Raw genomic sequence first — 8,014 nt, 5'->3', positions numbered from 1 at the left:
CCTAGAATCTGAATTAGAGTGATTTGTTGATTATTCTAGCTTGCTAATAATGGGAATTGATCACCTAGAGGTTTAATTTAATATTGGAACCTTTAGATCCCTAATTTCACCCTTCTAGTTCATAAACCCTATTCCATAGGTTGGGGATTTGGGTCTTGATAGAAGTAGGGTTGGTTTTGATGTTCGTCTTGATTCTAATTCCATGATTTGCATATGCCGAGACTTTCTTGATCTCGGGGCTCAGCAGAAAGGAAACGCTAAGGAGTGATTGTTGGTGTTATTGTTGTTCGGCCTTCCAAATAGGTTACAGTTTACCCTATAGTGAGACTTCATTTAGCGAAGCATATATTTAGATGATATTGTCAGAGAAAGCATGTAAACCTTCGGGTATAAAGTTGGGTTGGATATTGTCATAGGTTGGGCCCTGTTGTGTGATTGCGGCTAGCCACCCCGTTGTGTTGTGACTTGATTTGTTCTATTGTTGTTGGCTTGATGCCACGTGGTGATAGTAGATATTGGAGACTATTGTTATACCTCTTCATGATATTAAAGTATCTTACTTGTTGACTTTTGATATGAGGATAGTGTTATATATGGCTTGAGTAGTCTTTTCATGATATTGTTGGCGTACCCATGCTTGGTACTTGTGATATTGATCTGACTATTAATGATGAGATCATGCTTACTGTTGAGTTGATTTATATAAGTCTTCATAGGGCTTATAGTGTTGTGTCTTCCATACCATATTCATTAGCATTTATTGAATTGATTTAGTATTTATGCATTTATACATTCATAAATGATGGAAATGGTTTGGAACTGATTAATGAAAGACTTATGGTATCTATAAGAGAAAATGTTTTAAATGCCCGATGGGAAATGGTTCCGAGTGATGTGATATTATATGATATGATTTAATAAAGATCCTCCGTGGGCAAAGATCTGAAGACTCATTACCATTGGGCAAAGATCCGAAACGAGTGGTACATGGACTCCGCGGGTCCCCCATGGGTTGTGCTACCGGGACGTCAACACTTCCGTCCGGAGTACATGCATACACATCATTGCATTGCATCCACATTTCATACAATATTGCATTGCTTTGCATTATGGCTTGTGTTGATGATCTGGTGATATACTTGTGTTATTTGGATTCGGATTGATTATGTTGAGGCTTGACACACTTGGGATTAGGTGCTATAACCTAGGTGACGACGTGTACTTGGTTATGATTTGTGTTGACTTATACTTGTTGATTACCTATTTATCTTACTTTATTGTTTGGATTATGTTAGCTAAAATTAGTTGGCCTATGACACCTACCAGTACTATGGTTTTGTACTGACCCGCACTTGCTGCATTCTTTTATGAATGCAGAATTTCAGGTTGGATCTATCTCTGTTTCCCGTGGCTGATAGTCGCTCCAAGAGTTGCTTAGAGTCTACAGGGTCAGCACGAGACGGCCGCTGCCTTAAAGATTCTTCTATATCTCTGTCTTATTTTCTATTCTGAGACATATTTAGACTTGATATATTATTGACATTCTACACTTGTATATTCTAGTTAGACGCTCTTGTATGGATTAGACCAGACTCTGGGTATATTTTCCTTATTTCAGCACTTTTTCTATATTATTATCGTCCGACTTACGTGATTTTATCTCTTCCGCATTATTTAATTATTTATTTACGTTTTCACTATTGTTGGGTTGAGGGTTCGCCTACCGAGGTAGGAAAGGTAGGTGCCCGTGCGACTTAGCATAGATTGGGTCGTGACAGAAGACCACTCCTCACCATGCTCAGCCACACAAGAATGTTTTATTTGCTTATCTGCTTTGCTTTTTATTATTTCGTAACTGGTTGAATGCACACCGGCACATACACAAAGGCATTCTCGTATAAGGGATATCTTTTTCCTCCGATCGAGTCAAACTACAAGTGACTTGATTCCCAAAAACAGGGATATGTAGGCGAACTCAATACCAGAGAGTCAGTCATGCTCCAACCAATTACACCGGACCTCCCAGTTTTATAACCAGGGAATCCGAGATTTCATTAAATTTGCATTTAGAGGTCATAATTGAGTCGAACTACAAATGACCTGAATTCTCATGAAACCTGAGATATGTAGGAAACCCAGAAACCAGGGTCCGGCCATATATTTTCAAAATTGCATAAAAATGAGACCTAGAGTGAGTTGGGTCAGTAAAAAATCAGGGTTAGTCAATTTCGTTACTCAGGGATAGCCTTGCCATCCCCGAACACCAAAGGGGAAGTTGTTGACACCTAATTTTGACGTCCCATAATCTATTTTTATTACCTGGAGTCCTTGGATATCAAACAGAGTGAAATGTGTATTTCTAGAAGTCAAAATAATTTCATAAAGTTATTTAGATAATATTTTACCATTCTTAATTGGTAAAATAATTCCTATCATATTATAAGTCATTTAAAAAAATTATCTACACATTTATTGCAACAATTATTTAATTTTCTAAATTATTAAATTTGTCAATTAGCAAGTATTTTACTCTGTTTAATTCAAAGAATTTTGATAATTAAATGAATTAATTATTTTTACCCCTCAATGCCTAAATTAGTATTTTTCATATTTAATTAAGTGATTAATTTTGGTTAAAATCCGTAAATTGTTTATTGCATGGCAAGAAGTGGCCACAATTTGAAATAATCAACAGCTATCTAAGTATGACCTTAATTGAAGATCAATTTCTATGATTTAAGTCAATTAGATGATATTCCGCAAAATTAGGTTTTAATTGATTATTTAGATTCAATGAGGCTATATTTGAAATGTCAATTAAATGACATCTTCAAAATATCTCTATTTGTTAAAATTGCGCATTTGACCTCCCCTTGCATAAATATGTATACACAGATATACACATGTGAATACATATACACATATGTATCTCGCGTATATATTGGACGCCCCCCCCCCCCCCCCTCCCCTTTATTTCTTTTTCAGTTGGCCGAGCCCAACCCTAAATAGGGCCTTACCCTGCCCAATTGGCTTAAAATATATAAGCCAAAGCTTTCACCCAAACACACCCTTTTGATCATTTTCCTCGCAGCCAGTTTTTTGTTTTTTTGAAGAAAACCGTAGCGCCGCCATGAGGCGATGGACCCTCTCTTACGTCATTTTTTCCATTTCCGGCAAATTTACAGGCATACCACGCCTTTACTAGGTTTGGTGTGACCAGATCGAGTAACACATTTAATGTTTCGCCCTTCACTCACCAAACACTTCCCAAACACGATACATCTCTCATCTTTTTTTTTACTTTTTCTGATACTTGGGGTCAACGAGTACAAATCCCTTAATGGGATTTGTCTCAAGGTGAATTTGAATTCTCGAATTTCATTGGTTGGTCAAGAACCAAATGGATTCGTTGGGATGTTGCCTAAATCTGACCCTTCATGCTTTGTATTGCTTTAATCTTGGCCTTTGAATGTTGAGGGAGTGGAGACTACTCACGGAGTGGAGTTCAGTCCCACATCGATTTTTCTAGGATTTGGGTTCAATTTGGGGTTCTATATAAAGAACCCCCAACTCACATTTTTGAGACAGACTTTGAACTGGATATACATAGATATTCACTCAAAAACTCGATTTCTTTTAAGTTTTGGCAAAATTTTCTTTGGAATTTCAGTTTTTGAGTTAAGTTAAATTTTAAATATTTGTTTTCTTTGTTTTGTGGTTGAGTCATGGTTTGACGAGCAAAAAGAGGGTCTCCAAGTTCGACTCTCGATCAAGGCTGCACCCAAAAGAGGTTAACCCCTTTCCTTTGTTATTTTGTTCGTTTAAATTGCTGTTTATGCTATGTGTTTGATCCTGGGTTAGTAGTAAGAATGATTAGGATAATTATGTCATTTTAATCATGATTGGGATTAAGTTATTTTATTTGTTTAGTTAGAATTATAGTAATGAGCATGATTAATGGTTAAACATTAGTATGTTTATGTTGCTTAGTTGGGGCTGTTACTTAGATATTGTGTAATGAGCATGATTAGGGTAAAGATATGTTAATATGATTATGCTATTTGATTAGACTTATAGAATGCTATTAATAAACTTGATTAGGGAGTTTTTAGCATGCTATTCAGTCAAATTTGTTACTGGATGCCTATTTGAGTAGGTTGTTTATTGATCAGTTGTCCTATATATGATTAAAAGTATTTGTTAGTCTTTGTTAGCATAGTTGACTCTCTGATAATAGTATTGAGCATGTTTAAGTGTGTTATAAGACTGGTTCTCTATTAATATAGTGGTAACCAAAACATGATGTTTATCTTAGAGTGCTTCAGCACTACTTGTATGCATTGTTTTTAAAGATTGATTGATATTAACTTACATTTGTGTTTGCTTGAGTTTATCCAGACCTGAATTGTGCTTATTGAACCAAAATGGCATTTACCTTGATTTAGTAAGTTGAACAGACCATTTGTTTGCTTCCTATAATGTTCTTGACCAATCCATGAAGTACTTGCAAATGATTTGTTATTAGTATAGTTAGCATGGCCCTATAAACCCCTAGGATGTGCTTAATAAGGTTAAAGAGCATTATCGATTCAGTTTTAGTATCTTTGCATATGTGTAATACCCTGATTGAATCATGTAGGGATACTGAGGCTTACTATTGATAAAAAATGATAATTGCATGCTGAAATGATCATTTTTTGTTAAGTATTAAGCTTGTTTTTCATTCATTTTTATCACTTAAGAGCATCATATGAATCAATTAATTGCACATCCCTATGCAACACTTGTCTAAACCTAAAATAAATAGTGATATTGTCATGTTCCTTTAAGAAACCATGCTTTGTTCATATCTTTAAGTAGCCATACCAGAATAAAAAATGTCAACATGTATGTTTATATGTTCAAGAGATTTAAATGTTATGCCTAATGTTTGGTTTGCCTGTGTCTATGTCAAATACTCATGTTAGTGGTAAGACTGCATATCTACCTTTCTCTCTGTGTGTTGTTGAGTTAGGACTGAGTATGAATACTAGATCACATGTATAATTTGAGGTTTGGTATATGAGTTTAAGCACTGAGAGGGCTGAATTCAAGGAGGTTGGCACTTGGCATATGAATGACTATGAGTGTGATTTACCTGGGGCTAAGAAAGGGATAATAAGCTTAGAGTTTCTAGCTAACTCGACCTAATCTCTCTATTCTAGGCTGTTGGGGTTCCCTAATAGGAGTTCATATCCTATGGGACCCTCCAGATGTTAAGGCCAATGTAGAAATAAGTGATTTAAAGTATGTGCCCCCTTTATTAAGCTAAATTCTGTTTGTTTGAAACAATCTATGGATAGCTACTCTAGCTTATACAATATTTGGAATCTATTATGAGTTAAGAGGCTAAAGTCTGGGATTTGTAATGAAACATGAAGTTAGAAATAGGTAAATATGCTAATCAAGATTTGGTTTGCTGTAAATAACTTGATAGTTGTCTTATCTGGTCTCCATATGTTAGTTTCTGTGAATCTAAGGTCTGAATCATGTTATCATTAGTTTCACTTGTCAAACTTGTTCATATATATAAATTACACTTAGAGTTTGGGAAGATTTTGGTAAAAATGATTTAGGCATTTACAAAGGTCTTAAAATTAGTATAAGATTGGTTATGGACTGTTGTGCTTGAACTATGAAGTGCCATTTTGCTAAGATTGAAATTTTCCCCTAAGTTTTGTATCTTCTCTGCCTCTATATGTTGCAAGTAATCATATGTTAGGTAGGGAGTATATGAAGTATACAAGCTCTGCATATACCGAGGTGTATACAAGAGGTATACCTCGTATACCCCTTTAGGTGAATGCTGGAATTTGTCATGAGAATAAAGATTTGGGCCAAATTTACCCCTCTTGAATGTTTTTGTCATATGGGCCTATACGTGAATTATGGTTTGGTTTTTCAGTCTGAATTATTTGGGCTTGCTTATTTGAATCAACTTGTTGGGCTATGAATTCTCCTTGATTGTTATTTGATATTGGGCCTTCGTCTCAAGCTATCATATCTCCTTAGTTTTGTTTTGTTCTACGTAGCTGCGTGATTTCCTCTCAGTATTTTACTTGCTTAAATATGAATTGCGTATGCCTTGGTCCAAATACATAGACAAATACTAACCTTTATCCCTTTGTGTTCCATGTGAATTCAACCTGGGCCATTCAGGCCACCCTTGCATTAAACCTGTTGGGCCAGAGGCCTAACCCCTTTTATTTGATCGAGTCCGAAAGAGGAGAAATGGAAGCTAATATGTTGAAGGCCCAGTCATGGGTGAAAATGTCACTGATGGCCTTGGGTAGGCCCATCGGTTAAAAATTTGCTTTCTTCTATTCTCTATATCATATATACCTAGCATGTATATATATTGTATACATACTGAATGTGTAAATAATGAAACCCTTGTGCATGCTAGAACTTCGAAACACATAGTATTTTTAGGAAGTCGCCAAACTATTTTCAAACTCGGATAATGATCAACTTTGCTTGAAATTGACTTACAATTGGTGTACTACCACGGTTAAGTGTATGATAGAAATGAAGTTTAAAGCTGGATCAATGCAAAAAAAGTGATTTCTCCAAAATAACTAGTGACAATTTTTCTTGGGCAATAAGCCCGGGTAAAAACAACAAACCGTGTAACATTCCTTTTTTTAAAAAAAACCTGAAACTGAGTGGGAATAAGTTGATTTATAAAAATCACATTTTTGCAACAACAAGGATCAATTTCTGGACTTGGCCTGTTTGTTAAACAAATAAAGACTTAGACATTTTTATGAGTTGAAAGGACTGATTCTGGATCTAGAAACAGACTACTTTTGGCCTTGAAGCCCAGAATTGTTGGACCAAAAAATAAAGGAAACCTGTTGGGCCACAGTTTGAGATGAGATAGATTTGGGATGGAATATAAATTGACTTATATGAGCTTCAATATTGAAACCGGACTTAAACTAACAACTAGTAATATATATATATATATATATATATGTATGTATGTATGTATGTATAAAAATTGGAGATATACTCCATATTTTCTATATATATATGTATAACAAAACTCGTAAGAACTAAACTCATTTTATTAGGACTAGAATAGTAGTGACTCTACTTGGAAGAAATCTTGGGTATGTCCTAGTTCGGCAATAGAGTTAGTTGAACACTTACGCGGATTATTATTTTCTTTAACCCAAAACCCCCTTTTTAAGAGGACTTTTTGCCAAAATTCTTCTTGAGTTTTTTTTTATACGAATGAATGATACCTTTTGTTGAAAACGAAACATCTTTAAGCAAATAAATACATTAATCACACATTGAAGCTCGTAGGTCAACCGTATTCTACGGATCTTTAATACTAGGGTGTGTAATTCCTTCCCTAGGGGATCACCAGAACTCTTACCTCGAACTTTGGTATACAAAATATTTCTCTCTTGGTTGAAAAATATTTTGAAAGTGCACGAGGGTGGGTGAAGTGTAACTTTTTTGCTCAGACATTCGACTACCTGAACAAACTAGTCGACTATAAAGTAATACAGGAATAAAAGTGCAGAAATTAAACGACCCCAGATATTTTATACTGGTTCATATTCAATGTGAATCCTAGCCAGTCCCCTTGGGTTACAAGGGTGTTCTCTGCAGCTCTTTGTAAATGGTTTTGGTACAATGATTGTTTGAATGGAGCTCTAACGTCTACACTCAAAACACTCATAATCTTTTTGATACAATGCCTCACAACCTATACTATGTCTCTCCTTTATTTTTTGTTTACAATATATCATACAATGTTTATGAAAGTAAATCAGAGAACTTGAGAGTATGAGACAAAAGTATATCTTGTCTTCGTCTCTAGAGTCTTGAATTTATAATCCTCAAATTGTGTAGTCGTTAGACTCTTTTCAGCAGAGATGTCAACCCAAGATAATTGATCCTTGTAAATTAGGAATATTGAGGATCCTAATTTCCAAGAATAAAGCAAGAGCTTATTAAG

The sequence above is a fragment of the Lycium barbarum genome, chromosome 7 (genome assembly GCF_019175385.1).
Source record: "Lycium barbarum isolate Lr01 chromosome 7, ASM1917538v2, whole genome shotgun sequence".
In the NCBI taxonomy this organism is placed as follows: Eukaryota; Viridiplantae; Streptophyta; class Magnoliopsida; order Solanales; family Solanaceae; genus Lycium; species Lycium barbarum.
Note: the sequence above shows the minus strand (reverse complement) of the source record.